Consider the following 16948-nt stretch of genomic DNA (forward strand, 5'->3'; position numbering starts at 1 on the left):
AGGAGGAGTGTCACTCCAAAGTACAGGTTGTACTACTGGGGGTTTGGGAATAAATGCCCAATATGTTTTTCCCTCTGCACAGGGAAAACATACCACACAGGGCTTTATGGCTAACATGGCAAAGAACATTGAATCACGGATTTTTGCCTGGCCTTGACACTCCAGTAGTTTCTCAACTTCCTGTGGTTTTTTTTGTTGTTGTTGTTTTTGTTTTTGTTTTTGTTTAGTTGTCCCCAGGTTATGGGGGTTGATGTCATCATGAATCCAGTCGGCCTGCTCTCCATCTTCTCACTCAGGTTCAGCTGGCTCATGGCCCATACAAGAGGGCTCGGGCCCATGGTTGGCCACCCTGGGTTCCTCCAGTCTCCTGTTCCATGATCACACACACCTTGAGGGCACCCACACGATTTGTCCATCTCCTGTAAAAACATAAGCATACCCTCATCCCCACGTTAGTAAACCTACTGAGCCTTTCCACTGTCCTTCTTCAGGGAATTTCCATAACATTTTTGAATGCACTTTGCTCCTTTTCTCTAACACTTACCAATGTCTTTCTGCTGGAGTCTTACCATCCATACCAGGAGTCAAAAAACTTAAAGTAAATAAGGCTAAGTGTAGTTTTGTTTGTGGTGGCAACTGACTTCCTATTCCCCCTTTTGTTTTTCCAACATGCATTATAATGTTTGATTTGGCCACTCTATAATTCCTTGTCCTCGAGGGTTGTAAGGAATTCCTGCTTTGTGAGTTATAGCCCAAAGCTGTAGGAAATTTCAAAAAGCATAACTAGTATAAGTGGGTCCATTGTCAGTTTTTAATTGTTTAGGGGTCCCCTATGAACAAATGACAACAGACATTGTCACCATACGTGACAAGCTGTCTCACCTGTTTGACATGTAGCATACAGCATGTGAGAATAAGTGTCTATAGTCACATGAACATAGCAGAGCTTGCCAAAGGCAGCTATAGGAGTTACATCCATCTGCCAAATTTCATTTGGAGCCAAACCTCATGGGTTACAGCCTTCTACAGGTGTGGCTCCAGGGACAAGCTGGCAAGTAGGACAGGCTTGTATAATAGATCTAGCTTGGCTGTGATGTAAATGAAACATGTAAGTAACAGCAGAAATATTTTGCTGCAGTAGTGCATGAGAGGCTTAAGCTTGCCGAAACACAGACCCAATCAATTTATCTGCTTTGTCATTGCCTAAAGATAATGGTCCAGGGAGTTGAGTGTGAGAATGAGTATGAGAAATATGAAAAGGAGCGCATGAGATTGAACAGCTTGTTGAAATCTCAAAAACAAGTTAAGCAGTTCTGGCTCTACTGTACTTTTAATAGTAGCAGTCTCAATGTGACTGGCAACATTTACAACATAAGCTGAATCACAGACAATATTAATAGGAGTTGAAGCTGTGAGCTCTAAAACTGGAATGACTGCAATTAACTCTGAGCATTGAGCTGAAACCCCAGAAGTCATTATTGTTTGAGTATATTTAGGTCCATAAATAGCTGTGCGACCTTTAGAAAAGCTGTAAGTCTGGCCACCAGGAATAGGCTTGTGATGAGTCACCTACAAAATCTGCAAAAGCAATTTACCATGCAGTTGGCATTTCTCATGCTGTGGCCTGTTGCTCGGAGTCTAAAGGGACAACAATTTTATCAAGGACATATCCTGTAAGTATTTTTGACCTATGTCTGCTCATAGTCACAATTTGTGTAATTAAGAAAAGATAAATTTGCAAAGATTTTACTGTTTGATTAGGTAAAAACCATTCTATTACTGTTACAAATTTGTCTAAGCATTGGCCTAGGAGTCCCCTTGGAGCATGGGGGTTAGAGAGAATAAACAAAAGCAAAGCTTTTTGTGTCTGTAGCTTGGAGGCATGTCTCTGCTGAAGGATTTGTTCTGTAGTTTGTAACTCAGCGTCTGCCTCTTTCATAAGCCGCCACAGGAAATTTAAGGAAGAATCTCCTTGCAGGATTTGGTAAAAATGTGTAAGTTGATAAGTGGAAATACCTAGCATTGGTCACAATCAATTAATGTCCCCTAATAATTGTTGAAAATCATTTAAATTCTGTAACCTGTCTTTATGAAGAACTATTTTCTGAGACTGTACACTCCTCTCCATAATAATAGTCCCTAAGTAATTGTATGGGGAAGTTGTTTGTACTTTCTCTGGAGCAATTTTGAGATTCTATTTAATCAAAGTCTGTTTTGTTTCTCTGAATAACTGTTGTAAAATTTGATCTGTAGGTGTGGCCAAAAGAATATCATCCATGTAATGAATGATATATGCAGTAGGAAACATATTTTGAGGCTCCTTCAATGCTCTTCCCACAAAATTCTGACGTAATGTAGGACTGTTAAGCATGCCTTGAGGCAAAATTGATAGCAAGAAACAGGTTCTCCTTGAATAATAGAAGGCACAGAGAAGTCGAATCAAGGTTTATCCTTCTCTTGTAATTGTATAGTAAAGAAACAATCTTTAAGATCTATCACTACAAGAGACCAGGTTCTAGAAATGGCTGCTAGGGATGGCAAGCCCTGCTGTAATGCACCCATTGGTTAAATTTGTGCTTTAATAGCTCTCAAATCATGCAGCAGTTGCCATCCTCCAGACGTTTTTGGAATAACAAACACTGGTGAATTCCAGGGACTAACTGACTCCTCTATATGTCCTGCATCCAATTGTTATTTTACCAACAGATAAAGTTGAGCTAGCTTCTCCTGTGTTAGGGGCCATTGATCCAACCAACCACACAAGTTTGTCACTGAGGCTTTTTTTTTTTTTTTTTTTTTTTTTTTTTTTGAGACGGAGTCTCGCTCTGTCGCCCAGGCTGGAGTGCGGTGGCGCAATCTCCACTCACTGCGAGCTCCGCCTCCCGGGTTCACGCCATTCTCCTGCCTCAGCCTCCCGTGTGGCTGGGACTACAGGCGCCCGCCACCGCGCCGGGCTAATTTTTTTTTTTTTTTTTTTTTTTTTTTTTTTTTGTATTTTTAGTAGAGACGGGGTTTCACCGTGTTAGTCAGGATGGTCTCGATCTCCTGACCTCGTGATCCGCCCATCTCGGCCTCCCAAAGTGCTGGGATTACAGGCGTGAGCCACCGCGCCTGGCCCGTCACTGAGGCATTCTAATGGCATTATAATGGCAAGGTAGTGGATGGAGGAGAAGTATCAATGACCCCAATTATAAATCCTGATGTCCCCATCCTTTTCGGTCTGTCTTTCCAGTTATTGATATCAAGTTAGGGTTTCCTTGCAGAAATTTTCCTAAAGCTTTTCCACTCTGATATCCCATGTCCTTCAACATTTTAAATCCTGGGTTATCAAAGTTTTCATTTGTAAGTCTCATATCCCATGCAGTAAGTGACTCTCGACCCCATAAATTGACAGCTATATTTGCAACATAAGGCTGGAAAGTAAATGATTGTCCATCTGGACCAAGACCAGGTAAAATCTCAGCACTCTGTTGAATGCTTTGAGCTGCTACTACTCCCACTAAGGATGTGGAGGTTAGTCTGAGGGGCCAGGATAGGGACCAATCCATACTGGATATTACTGACACATCAACTTCTGTGTCCATAATCCCATAAAATTTCTCTCCTTTAATTGCACTACACAGATGGGTGTATTAGAGGTATGGGTTGGGAGAGATAGATTTCTCATGTAGTTGTGCTCCCAAACCCTTTATTTATTTGTTTCTCTTTTCATGGAGAAGGGTGTACTTTGCAGGGAATAAGCAATAATTGTGCTATGTATTCCCCCTGTTCAAAAACCCAAAGATCTTGTGGCATTAAAACTACCTGAATTTCTCCTTCATAGTCAGAGTCAACTACTCTGGGGACTACACTGATGCCTTGCAAGTTAAGGGGGCTCTTGCCTAAAATTAGTCCCATATATCCTGTTGGTAAATGTCCCCAAATGCCAGTGGGAACTTTTGTAGGTTTGTCTCCTCTAATTAATGTAATTCTTTCTCTGATGGGGAGATCTAATCCTGTGCTTCCTGGTGTTCCCGGGGAAAGGGAATCAATATTCCTCCTGGGAGCCACCCCTTAAGTGGGGTTGTGGTCTGAACTGGGAATTCCCTCATTGTTTGAGGGGAGCAGGACCAAGCCCCTCATTTCCCGATGGTGGGGTGCCATACTAATGAAATTTTGAGCAGCATTGATTAGCCCAATGATTTCCTTTGTTACAACAAGGACAGAGTCCTAGAATTTTTTTCACTGGGGTTGGGGAGTACCGCATTCTAAGATTCTTCCTGTCCTGAGGTCTGGCAGCATTCCTTTTTAAAATGTCCAGTTTTTCCATGATTATAACCTTTTCCCACTTTAGGGTTTGACTCTTATCTCCTTTTAGATAAGTTTAGTTACTAAACTAGCCATTGCTTGAGCTAACATTGTAGAACAATGAAATTCAGTTCCTACATCCTGACAGGCTTTAAGGTAATTCCCCAGGAGCCATTGCATGCTTGCAATCTGCATTCGCGTTTTCATGGGCTGGAGTTATGGTAAGCATTTCTGCAGCAGAGGCATGAGGGACCTGAGGCCGCATTGCCTCTTGCAGCCACGAGACAAATTGTGCATATGGCTCCCATGATCCCTGTATGACATGTAGGAAAGACTGCACTGGAACTCTCTCTTCAGGAACTGTACTTCCAGCATGCTTGGCAGCTAAGTCAGACGGGCATTAAGCAGCCTTTGGGAGTGTTAATTGTTGTACCAGATCTGAAAAGGGGCCTCTGCCTGTCAACATTTCCTCTTTAGTGTATGCTTGACCAGTGGTGTGATTCTGCCTAGCTTGCTCTGCACACATTTCTTGCCAATTTAAACTCTACATCAGATATGCACTGGTGGATAAGCAACTGTGAGCCAAATGTCTTATATCAAAAGGTGGAAGGTGCACGGCTCCGAACACTGATTCTAACAGCTCTATAGTAAATGGGCTTTGTACTCCATTATTAACCACACTAGCTTTTAATTATTTTAGTTATTTAAACTCTATGGGAGTGAGTTCATGTAAAAGATGTTGCAGATCATTCAGATCAGGCCTCACAGTAGTAGGAAAAGTGCAAGGTCCAAAAAGTTCCCCAGCCATAGCAGCAGCATGCAAAATTTTTGTATGGGAGTTTCTACTTTTTTTACTGGAGGAGGTGGCAAAGGCTGTCTCTCCTCTCCTTTTTCTTGCCTAGCAAACAGCCAATCTTCCTCCCCTTTCTCATGCTCATTATTTTCAATAGGTGCTGTCAGAGGAACAAATTACCTTTTCGGTTCTTGGGACTCAGAACCTGACTCCTGTTGTCCAACAGAACGAGGAGACAGCAGCAGTAGGACCTTGCACACCAAACCCCAAGCAGAAAAAACAGAAGCATCTAATTTAAGACATTTTTGATGAGCCCGTTTCAATCCCTCTTCCACTCTGTCCCAATTTTCCACATCGAGAGTGCCTGCCTGCAGAAACCATGGGTTATGCATAACAACCTCCTGCAGAAGCTTAGTTAATGTCTGCAAATTAACTTGAGCTCCAGATTGTTTCAGCAAAACTTTAAGCAATAGCACATAATGATTTTCTTTAACAAATTCTGCCCCATGTTACCCTGGCTCAGAAACTTAGCATTCCCAGTACTTCTTTAGAGCACTGACCTCATATCCACTGCCAGCAGATTTGTCCAAGGGTACTCATTCATCTGGCCAATTTCACTTCCTCTGCTCCAGCAGACATTCTTTGTTCATGTCCTCGAGTCCCTATTTGCAGGTGCCACTTTGCCATGGACCCTGCTGGACTGAACAAAGAAGGACAAATGCAGGAATAAAGACAAAAAGAATATGTTTGGAAGAATGGGTCAGGGTGCCCCTTGCTTCTAGTAAACAATGGCCCTGAGCTTCTAGAGCCCTTCGTGTTTATTGAGTAAAGGAGATGGCAAGAAAGGGGGGGTTATCAGTCAGCTGCTTGGCTTAGTGCAGGCATGCATGACTGCATTCTTTGAACAGTAGGTTCCAGATGTCCCAGTAGATAACCTCGAGGAGCATGGCACTAGGGAGTGATTGCCCTCAGCATACCTTCTGGCAGCAGACACAGATGCGAGTTTGCCCACATTCTGCATTTATGATAAACAGTTTGCTGTTCCATCATATGTCATCCAGTGGAATGCTGAGTTGGTCACAACCCTCAGGCTTTCAGCTTCCAACACTTTGTACTCCCTGTAACAAATATTACTAAGACCTTCAGCCCTAAGGCAACATGGTTTGTTACGCACCTTCCAGCCCATAATCCTTGGGCTGCCTACGCCATAATAAATATGAAACCACCACAGTAATTTCATTTGATGGAGAAGAATTGCTACAAGGCTCCACTGCATTTTTAGTCTTTCTTTTTCTTCTGCTGCTCTGCCTTACCAAAGACTTCTCAGTTTAGATCATGAGAAACATGGTGTTCAAAGACGTTAATTTGGTCTTATGCTTGGCATAAATATTATTGCCTCTTGATGTTTGTATCGTTGCTTTGACCTCTGCTTACAAGCAGAAAACAAATTGATACAATGTGTCACCCACAACATCAAAATAGCTTCAGCACCTCTCGCCCTAGTGTCTCAGGAATTATCACTGAACAGGTGGGTATGTGAGATTGCAAGAGCTTGGTTAAAGAGATGGAGTCTGAACACAAAATGACTTTATCTATACCACATTAACTTCTGGTTAGCCCAATCCTATGAATGTCTCCTGTTTTCAAATGTTCCTAGTGTAAGAATGTGTACTCCTGCTTGTAGACCAAAGCAAACTTGATGTTGTTGCATGAATTATAGGCTATGATGCATAAAGTATTCTTGCAGGTTCTGAATGGTTGACTTTGTCTTGCGCAGAACACACACATTTTTTTTTTTTTCCTATTGCATATATGCCTTGGGTCTGGAGAGTAATAGCGCAGAGATTTACCTGTCTTGTAATCAAGAAAGACCACGCTTATGTGTTTAAGTTTTGTCAATAAATTCACAAATACTGACACAATAGATGTTCTGCCTCCTTTGGTTTCTTGGCATTTGGGGGTCATTTTGCATATATGGCCATTTCATGGAACATATAGTTAAGAAAAACATGTTTATTTACAGAGTTATAACCATTTAATCAAGTATACAAATGCTTTCTTTATACAACCAAATGTATCAGATAGTTTTAGCACAATTTTCTACCTGATTGATTTCAAATTATGAAACAGGAATACTAATTGTCAACATTTCTGCATTGTCTTCCATATTTTCATTTATAAAATGGTACAGCAAAAAGTCACATTGAAAATATAATTGAAAACATTTCTTACTCAGAAGAATCTGAGTAAATGTAGTAGTTTTCAATTTTTCTGTGTCATGAAGCTGAATTATTCTTAGTCATGAATTAAAATTGCAGAATAATCACATGTGAATTCAGCTTAAAAATAATAAAATGAGCCAGGCTCAGTGGCTCACAACTGTAATTCCAGCACTTTGGGAGGCTGAGGTGGGTGGAGCACCTGAGGTTAGCAGTTTGAGACCAGCCTGACCAACATGGTGAAACCCCATCTCTACTAAAAATACAGAAATTAGCTGGGCGTGGTGGCACATGCCTCTAATTTCAGCTACTTGTAGTGGCATGCACTTGTAAACCCGGATACTTGGGAGGCTGAGTCAGGAGAATCACTGGAACCCAGGAGGCAGAGTTTGCAGTAAGCCGAGATCATGCCACTGCACTCCAGCCTGAGCAATAGAGTGATACTCCATCTCAAAATAATAATAATAATAATATTAAAGATAATAATAATAAAAAAATGGTAACTGCAAAATTGTTCTGTAAAATTTTACAAGATGTTCTGGTATTGAAGATATCCTCACATAACTTTTAAAAACTGTCTTTATTACTGGACACTGAGTAGCTTTCCAAGCACAGTAGAGTATCCCTGGACTATGTGAAGTCTCGGGAAGTGGATCAAGACTTGATTATTTTGATGTAACATCATGGTTGTCATAAAGCAATTAAAACTGACATTTATCATCTTGATAATTGAGGAAAGAACTTTAGCAGTTTTACTTTTATAATAGAGAGTTTATGCAGAAATCTCTGGGATTGAAACTAAACTAGGAGAGAAGCAGGACATCTTTAGGTAATACAGCTAATTAGGGATTTAGTAGGCAGGATGGTGTGAATGGCTCCATTCTCTAGACAGGCTGTTGGTAAGACGTTGGTTCTATGAAAGTGCAGGGATTGCTTCTGATGCCTGAATGAGAGATCATCATGTATGCACCTGAAAACATCTTAATTCAAATAAAAAGTAGAAGTCCCAGAATACTAACAGAGTAAAAACCAGCCCCTTGATAATGGATTTCATGAGGTGAAATGAAAAGTATTTATTGACATGTAGTGAATTGGTCTGGGTCATGTGTACATGGATAGTCATATAACAAATAAAAATAAAATATTAATGTAAAATGTTTTAATATATAACTACTTTGAATCAAAAGCATTAAATTGTTTGTTTTATTAATATTAAATGAAAAATCGATGCCAATTCTTCAAAATGACTTCCAAAAATAGAAGTAACACTTCTCAATTTACTCTATAAGGCAAGGAATACCATGATACTAAAGCTAGAAGAAAGCATCACAAGAAGCTTATAAGCACACATTTCTGACTAATACAAATACAGAAAATGTTAGAAAATACCAGCAAATTTATCCAAGGAACATAGAAAAATAATTACACACCATAACCAAATGAGATCCTATTTTCACAAATGCAATGCTCATCTAATATCCAAAAGCCAATTAAGATAATACACAATATTACTTGAATAAATGACTAAAAGAACATTTCCACTTTAAACACTCTATTTAACATTGTACTGCAGATATTAGCAAGGAAAATTACACTAGAAAGTGAAATAAATTCTCCAAACTAAAGAAAAGTAGAACTGTTATTCATTGCACACAACGCAATCTTCCACATAAAAAAGTTTTAATAAATTTGCTAAAAACTCACTGGAACTTCTAAACTTATTCATTAATGTCACAAGATACAACATCAACATGTGAATTAAATTTTCCTATTAATCAAAAAATAATTCTTATAAAACAAATGTTTAAAATATGACATATTCTCTAACTAAAAGAAAGCAAGGCAAGTTGATCAGTTATATATTAGTGTAGTAAATTAGGTGCAAGGATTTTACTACATCATTTTTTAGAATTGTGAAACTAAAAATAATATAACAGTTAAACAAATTATATACACCCATTATTTGAAATACATTTAAGACATTATAAATAGTAAGTTAGAATCACATGCAATAATGTAAAAATGCCAATAATATATAGCTTGAGAAATAGCAGAATAAGAAAATAATGTAGTATAATATGGTTTGAGTTAAAACAATTTATATGACTTGTAAGTTTATAGAAAATAATCAGGCCAGGCATGGTGACTCATTCCTATAGTCCCAGCACTTTAGGAGGCCAAGGTGGGTGGACTGCTTGAGGTCAGGAGTTCAAGACCAGCCTGACCAACATGGTGAAACCCCATCTCTACTAAAAATACAAAAATTAGCTGGGCATGGTAGTGGGTACCTGTAATCCCAACTACTCCAGAGGCTAAGGCAGGAGAATCACTTGAACCTGACAGGCAGAGGTTGCAGTGAGCCGAGATTGTGTCATTGCACTCCGGCCTAGGCAACAGAGTGAGATTCCGTCTCAAAAAAACAAACAACAACAACAAAAATCTAGAAAAATGAACATCAACCTGTTAAAAATAGTACCTTCTAAGAAAATAGTGAGTTTGAATGGAAGGGAGTGAAAGAAGAGACTTTCACTTTATAAAAACTGTATATTGGCTGGGTGCGGTGGTTAACATCTGTAATCCCAGCACTTTGGGAGGCTGAGGCAGGCAGATCACCTGAGGCCAGGAGTTTGAGATCAGCCTGAACAATATGGTGAATCCCCTACTCTACTAAAACTACAAAAATTAGCCAGGCATGGTGGCAGATGCCCTTAATCCTAGCTTCTTGGGAGGTTGAGACAGGAATATTGCTTGAACCTGGGAGGCAGAGGTTGCAATGAGCTGAGATCATGCTACTGCATGCCAGCCTGGGTGACAGAGCAAGACTCCATCTCAAACAAACAAACAAACAAAAAACTGTATAACTTGACATTATTTTACAGCATGTATTTCTTCTAAATTAGAAACAAAAGACAAAAATAAGTGTTATTACCATTGGGTAAAAGGGCAACAGTTTTATTTTCATCAATATGTGTATTGTGTTTTAGAGCACAGCATGAACCTGTAAGAGAAAACTCAGTTATTTTTATAATTAGGAGGGAAAAATCACACCTGCAAAAGGTAAGCAGATTATCTTTACACAATAAATTGTCTAGATGAGAACTGTTCAGACTCTGCCACTGCTCTAGCTCACTCAAGAAAACCTAACAACTATCAAAAGTAAAGAAGAGGAGAGGAAAGGCCCAGATCCAGCTGGTTTTCTCCCTTGCCATAAACCTATTTTGCAAGTTTTATATCAACAAGTAGAAAATGGAGTCAGAATGAGATGTGTACCCTGGAGGACTCTAGCAATGAGAAGAAAGTAGAATATCAGATAAGCTTACATACCCTGGAAGATTTATAGGATAAGATTTGAAATGCACCAAAAACTTTTGTAAAGTTTATAAAACTACTTAACCTCTCTAGGTTTCAGTTTTATGACCTGTAAAATGAGGATTGCATGCTTAATTCACCAAGTTGTTGCCAGAGTTAAATTCACTAATATACACAAGTGGCTGTTACTGCAAGGGTCTACATTATTATTAATGACAAAATAGTATTAGACTTCAAATAAACCAAAGGAATAATGTTGATGAGACCAAAGACAATATTCCCAGTTTCGTTAACAGCCTAGCAACATCAGAATGAGATGATCTACAAGGAACTGCAATTTTTCACAGCTCCAGTAGAAAAGATGAGTGTGGATGCTCCAACAAGTACATGGCCAGTGTCCAGTGAATGATTGTTCTAGTGAGGGTGGAATCCTTAAAGACCCTGGGAAATACAGTTACACAACAGGCTCTCAGGAAACAAGTGGAACAAAATAGGCAACCCAGCAAATAATGCCAGAAATAGCCATGCAGAGGAGGGTCAGAGCCACAAAATTTATTCAGAAGACACAAAACTACAAGGAGTACCCAGCTCTATGAACAGCAGCCATGGCTGCATCAGGACCAATCTTCTCAGTCAGCTGCCATGGGACGGCTGAGAGCACAGTGTCTTTGCAGCCACACACCTAAGAGCAGTGTATCTGAACATAGTTCCAAAGACTCTCTCCTTTAATCCTCATTGTAAGATGATGGATATATTTGCATTACAACATCCCCGTTCAACACTTGTGGTCCAGGGTAACCAGACACCCTCAACTAAAGAGGGCACAGAAAAGAGTAGTATGAGAATACTGAAGGATGGTGGAGGGATGCATGCACTTTATCACACGGACTGTCCCTACAGGCCCTACTAAAAACAAGAGAAAGGCACTAGTATCCTGGGGCCACAGTCTCCCTATACCTTCTCAGCTTGCCACCTGCATAGATGACACATGATTTTCTTCCTTTTTTTGTTTTTAAACAAAGACACTAAGGAACTCAGGTGTAATTAATCCTGACATGGTAAATTCTCCACAAAGTACAGTAATAGAGTTCAATTTCCACAATCATGCTTTTTCATTTTTGATAGTATTCTACATTCAATAATCAAAAACGAAAAACTATTTGAATATGTGAAATGAACAAATATTATTTTCATGTAGATAATGCCCAGGTTTTACAGATTAGATATAAAAACATGAAAGCTGGTACCATCTGAGAATCAAAGTAACTATCCTGAGGACATAGGATTTTAGAGGCATCTGTTATTAAGAAGCTACATGGAAGCAGAAGTGCTTCTGGATATTTCCACAGTCTAGACAGCAAATTTCAATAGATCAGTCCCAGCAAGTTAAGTTACATCCCTGATTGCTGAGGGTGATGAGCTTTCCACCCAAAGCAGTGATGTTCAACCTAACAGGTTTCTTTTTTTTTTGAGATGGAGTCTCACTCTGTCTCCCTCAGGCTGGAGTGCAGTTGTGAGATCTCCGCTCACTGTAAATTCTGCCTCCCGGGTTCAAGCAATTCTCCTGCCTCAGCCTCCCAAGTAGCTGGGACTACAGGCGTGTGCCATCATACCCAGCTAATTTTTTTTTTTTTTTTTTTTTTTGGTGAGGGGGGTGGCATGGAGGGGGATAGAGTTTCACTCTGTTGCCAGGCTGGAGTGCAGTGGCATGATCTTGGCTCACTGCAACCTCTCCACCTCCCGGGTTCAAGTGATTATCCTGCCTCAGCCTCTCAAGTAGCTGGGACTACAGGCATGCACCACCACACCAAGCTAATTTTTGTATTTTTAGTAAAGATGGTGTTTCACCATGTTGGCCAGGCTGGTCTCAAACTCCTGACCCTCAAGTGATCCACCCACTTCAGCCTCCCACGGTGTTGGGATTACAGGAGTGAGCCACCATACACGGTGAACCTAACAAGTTTCTAACGACCTCCAAGTGATCCACACCTTCAAAGATGCTCCCACAAAGCTGGAGCACCGTCTATTCTGAAGAGTGCTGGTCAACATCTGTGTCTTTGAGATACTTGGCCAGTCAGGCGTCAGGTGATGAGGTCGATGATTATACCTGTAAAATACTGAAGCAATCATCACTAGGTTGACTTTTGCAGGCCTAGCCTCTTACATGTTTTGGTGAAAATGGCCCACCAGACACATGCCTGGGAATATTGGGGCTTTCTTCTCTATTCTTAGCAGATCCTGGGCAGCTCAATAATTACTCTCCCTCATGTCTCAACTTCTACTTCCAAGAGAAAGGGGCCCGTGAGGTTGACATTTTCAGGAAACCACAGACCATATTATCCCCAGCAAAGCTGAAGTTCTGCATGGACGACCCAGGCAGCAAATTTCTCCCAGTTCTCTTGAATTGGCACTCTGCCTGGAGTAAGCAGAAGCCAATGGCACAATGTACAATGTCTCAGACAGACATCAAGGCAGTTTCCGTCGTAGTTTAGGAAAGCAGGTGTCTCCTTGGGCTGGAGGAGGTCTGATGCTGTGGAAAGAGGAAACCAAGCTGCACAGCCGGTAGTGGGACAGGTCAGATTTGGGGAAAGGTGAAGTGTACTTCGGAGGGTCTCACCTTCCTCACTATCCAGCCTAGACTTTTTCCTCTTGTCCCTCACCCAACTCACTCCCATGGAGAAGGGGCAGCAAGAGGTTAACGGGCAGACCTAGTTTGAGAGTCCACACCGCCCTGCCTCTTATTGCAGTGGCACAGCCTTGCGACCAAACGACCGAGAGTCGTTAAGAAACTACAACTCTCAGCATGCGCAGCGAGGTGCGCTGCGCCCTGCCCCTCCCTCCAAGGCTGTGACCCGACCCCAGGCCCGGAGCATGCTGGGATTGCAGTCCTGCAGCCCTGCAAACAAGGGACTGGGAGAGGTTAAAAGACTACAGATTCCAGCATACCTGGGCAAGCCGCGATCTGCCCCGTCAGTTCCCCAAGGGTTCTCCTGGCCCCCTAAACCTGAGCATTCTGGGATTGTAGTCCCATAGCCTTGCCACCAACTGGCTAGGAGCGGTTAAGAGACTACAGCTTCCTGCATGTACAGTGAAGGCGCCGCTTTGGCTCCGCCTCTCTGCACGTCAGGAGCAGTTCCCACATGCCCGGGGAATCCTGGCTGTTTCCAAGTCTTTTCTGCCTGCAGGGAGTGAGTGTGGCCAGGGCAGCAGATCTCCAACTCTGACTGTGACACGCCCCTCCCCGAGATGCCGGCTTCCTGACTTATGCGGAAGTTTGATTTCTCACAAATCTGCAAGGGGCCAGGAGCCTCTCACAGTCTGCTCAAAGGTGCCATAGTTAGGTTTACCATCCCGCAGCTGGGCGCACCCCTCCACTTTCCTCACCTCGTCCTTTCCCTCATCCCAGCCCCTTCTGCCCTACACCCCTTCAGACAAGGGTAGTGCAGCCCCTCCGTAAGGGTGGAGCTAATGGCCCGCGGGCCTTGCTGTTGTCAGGGATTTTGGGAGCCCAAGGTGGAAGCTCTCTGGTAAGCGTCTGAAACCGTTCGTTCGCTGTCTAAAATGAAAATAGCCCGTCTCTGGTAAGTTTGTACTTGCCTTTTCTTTCTTTCTTTCCTTTCTTTCTCTCTCTTTCTTTCTTTCTTTCTTTCTTTCTTTTCTTTTCTTTTCTTTCTTTCTTTCTCTCTTTTTCGTCTTTTTCCTCTTTTTTCTTTTTTTTTCCTGAGGTGGAGTCTTGCCCTGTCGCCCAGGCTGGAGTGCAGTGGCTCGATCTCGGCTCACTGCAACTGTTATGCCCAGACTGTTTGTTCCCCAAAGAAGACCACCAGAGTCCAGAGTCAAAGCCAAGCGGCAAGGATCTTTACTACAAGTTCGAACTTGGTCCCTCCTTTACACAGTATACAAGAGGGCCCTGAACAATGCGAGCGTTTGCTTTTTATAGCCCGAAAGTTGTAGGGGAACAAAGAAATTCTTTTGGCTCCTGCGCTTTCAGTAACCTTGTACGGCTGTCCCCTTATCGGAGACTTTCCAGGTGGTGTTTATACTGGGCTCAGGGAGTTTGAGAGATATATGGTGGTGGGATGGGAGGATGGGATGTGTTTGTGCTAGGCTCAGGGAGTTTTGAGCCCAGGGCTGAGGAATGTGCCCAGCTCCTTTCACAACCTCCGCCTCCCGGGTTCAAGCGATTCTCCTGCCCCAGCGTCCTGAGTAGCTGGGATTACAGGCACGCTCCTCCATGCCCAGCTAATTTTTTGTATTTTTAGTAGAGACGGGGTTTCACCATGTTGCCCAGACTCGTCTCGAAATCTTGACCTCGTGATCCGCCCGTCTCAGCCTCCCAAAGTGCTGGGATTACACGCGTGAGCCACTGTGCCCAGCTGCACTTGCCTTTTGAAAGCCACCTCTTCCCCTCTGTCTCTCTGAGCTGTCACAAATCCTCCCCTGTACCCCAATAAAACCTCGTGGACCACCCAGGCTGGCTACACAGTTCCACACCTGGGTTAGGCCTCTCACAGGGACTCTTCTGCCACTGTAATGAAGAGGAGAAAACGTCACAGGGGCTAGGCCTGGCCCCTGCTGCATCTACATAGGAAACTCAGCCGCAAAGAGAAGAGACCCCAGTAAGTCACTTTGGGAGCCACATCCACCACTTCTCTGACTCCCACACAGGCTGATTCCCGAGACTTAAGTGTCCTAGTGTTAACACAGGCCAATAGGTCCAAACGTGACCCTTGATCCTTCCCAAAACATTAGGAAAGTTTGCGTACTGAGCTAATGGAAAACGTCTTTATGCCCTGCATAGGGATCCCTTGGAAACTCTTAATAACCTTTTAAAAATATCCCTTTGGAACTACTTTTAGTAATTTGCCAATGGAGTGCAACAGTAATAATTATCCTAATTCATATTTTCTTTTTTTTTTTTTTTTTTTTTTTTTGAGACAGAGTTTCATTCTCATCACCCAGGCTGGAATGCAATGGCACAATCTAGGGCTCACTGCAACCTCCGCCTCGTGGGTTCAAGTGACTCTCCTGCCTCAGACTGCCGAGTACCTGAGATTACAGGCACCCGCCAACACGCCTGACTAATTTTTGTATTTTTATTAGAGATGGGGTTTCACCATGTTAGCTAGGCTGGTCTCGAACTCCTGACCTCAAGTGATCTGCCCGTCTGGGCCTCCCAAAGTGCTGGGATTACAGGTGTGAGCCACCACACCTGGCCTCATATTTTCTTTTAGTTTTTCAGATTCACTTCAAGTAATTTTTACTGTACATTTCTGAAGCTGGAGTAGGCATAGCTTCAATTCTGGGCAAGGGGGTTGCAGCAGGACAGAATATCATAGACACATCTTTCTGGAGAATCAATTTTACAAGACTTGGAAGAAACAAATTATTTCCAAGGTAAGAAAATGAAACTTTAAAACAAGGCTAGAAAGTCATCCACCTTCAATAACTGTCAGTCATCTGTGCCTGATATGTGAGACTTTCTCCAAGTTAAAACCTCTAAGGATAACCTATTTTCCGTTATTACAAATAGTAAAAGTTAGAAATCACTGCTAGTCAATAGAAAGCCCTGCCCTACCAGTTTCCTGAATCACAATATAGTTTTGATATGATTTTACTTCTGCTTTCTTTTTGGGGTTTGTTGACTGTTTGGATATAAAAGTTTGGGGTTTTGACCAATTTTTTGCAAGTTTTCAGCTCTTAGTTGTTGATTTACTTTTCTACCCTATTTAATTTTTCTGTCTCTTCACTCTGTTTCTGGAATGCACTCTTTCCACAGATCACTAAGGCTGTGTTCATTATCTTCAAACATTATTTACTCTTTTCTTTAGATTGAATAATTTATATTGTTCTTATCTATGAATAAACCCAAAAATACAAATTTCATTGTCTTCCTAGTTGATTCTTTTTAATAATGTCCATTTCTCTGCTGAGGTTCCACATGTGGTCATTTATTAAGAGACTGTTTTTCTTTATCCCATGAGCATAATTTTAATATCTTCTTTCAAAACCCTGATTGGTAATTACAACATCTTGAACATTTTGGAAATAGCTTAGAATGCCTACTTTTTATCTTATATATGAATTACATTTTATTTTATTTTATTTATTTAATTTTATATTTTTGAGATGGAGTCTCACTCTGTCACCCAGATTGGAGTGCAGTGGCACAATCTCTGCTCATTGCAACCTCCGCCTCCCAGACTCAAGCAATTCTCACCCCTCAGCCTCCCATGTAGCCAGGATACAGAAACATGCCACCACAGCTGGCTAATTTTTGCATTTTTAATATAGATGGAGTTTTGTCATGTTGGCCAGGCTGGACTCAAATTCCTGATCT

At 41.7% G+C, this 16948-nt stretch overlaps 2 long non-coding RNA genes across 2 annotated transcripts; both read left to right on the forward strand.

Annotated features, from left to right (window-relative positions):
* The first annotated feature begins 1598 nt into the window (after nucleotides 1-1598).
* LOC141409236 (uncharacterized) lies at nucleotides 1599-7004 on the forward strand. Its single transcript, XR_012428646.1, has 2 exons — nucleotides 1599-1673; nucleotides 5238-7004. It is a non-coding gene; the product is annotated as an uncharacterized lncRNA (long non-coding RNA).
* Nucleotides 7005-13707: 6703 nt separating this feature from the next.
* On the forward strand, nucleotides 13708-16492 carry LOC135968779 (uncharacterized). Its single transcript, XR_010583746.1, has 2 exons — nucleotides 13708-15227; nucleotides 15550-16492. It is a non-coding gene; the product is annotated as an uncharacterized lncRNA (long non-coding RNA).
* Nucleotides 16493-16948: the final 456 nt, after the last annotated feature.

This window comes from Macaca fascicularis, chromosome 20 (assembly GCF_037993035.2).
Source record: "Macaca fascicularis isolate 582-1 chromosome 20, T2T-MFA8v1.1".
In the NCBI taxonomy this organism is placed as follows: Eukaryota; Metazoa; Chordata; class Mammalia; order Primates; family Cercopithecidae; genus Macaca; species Macaca fascicularis.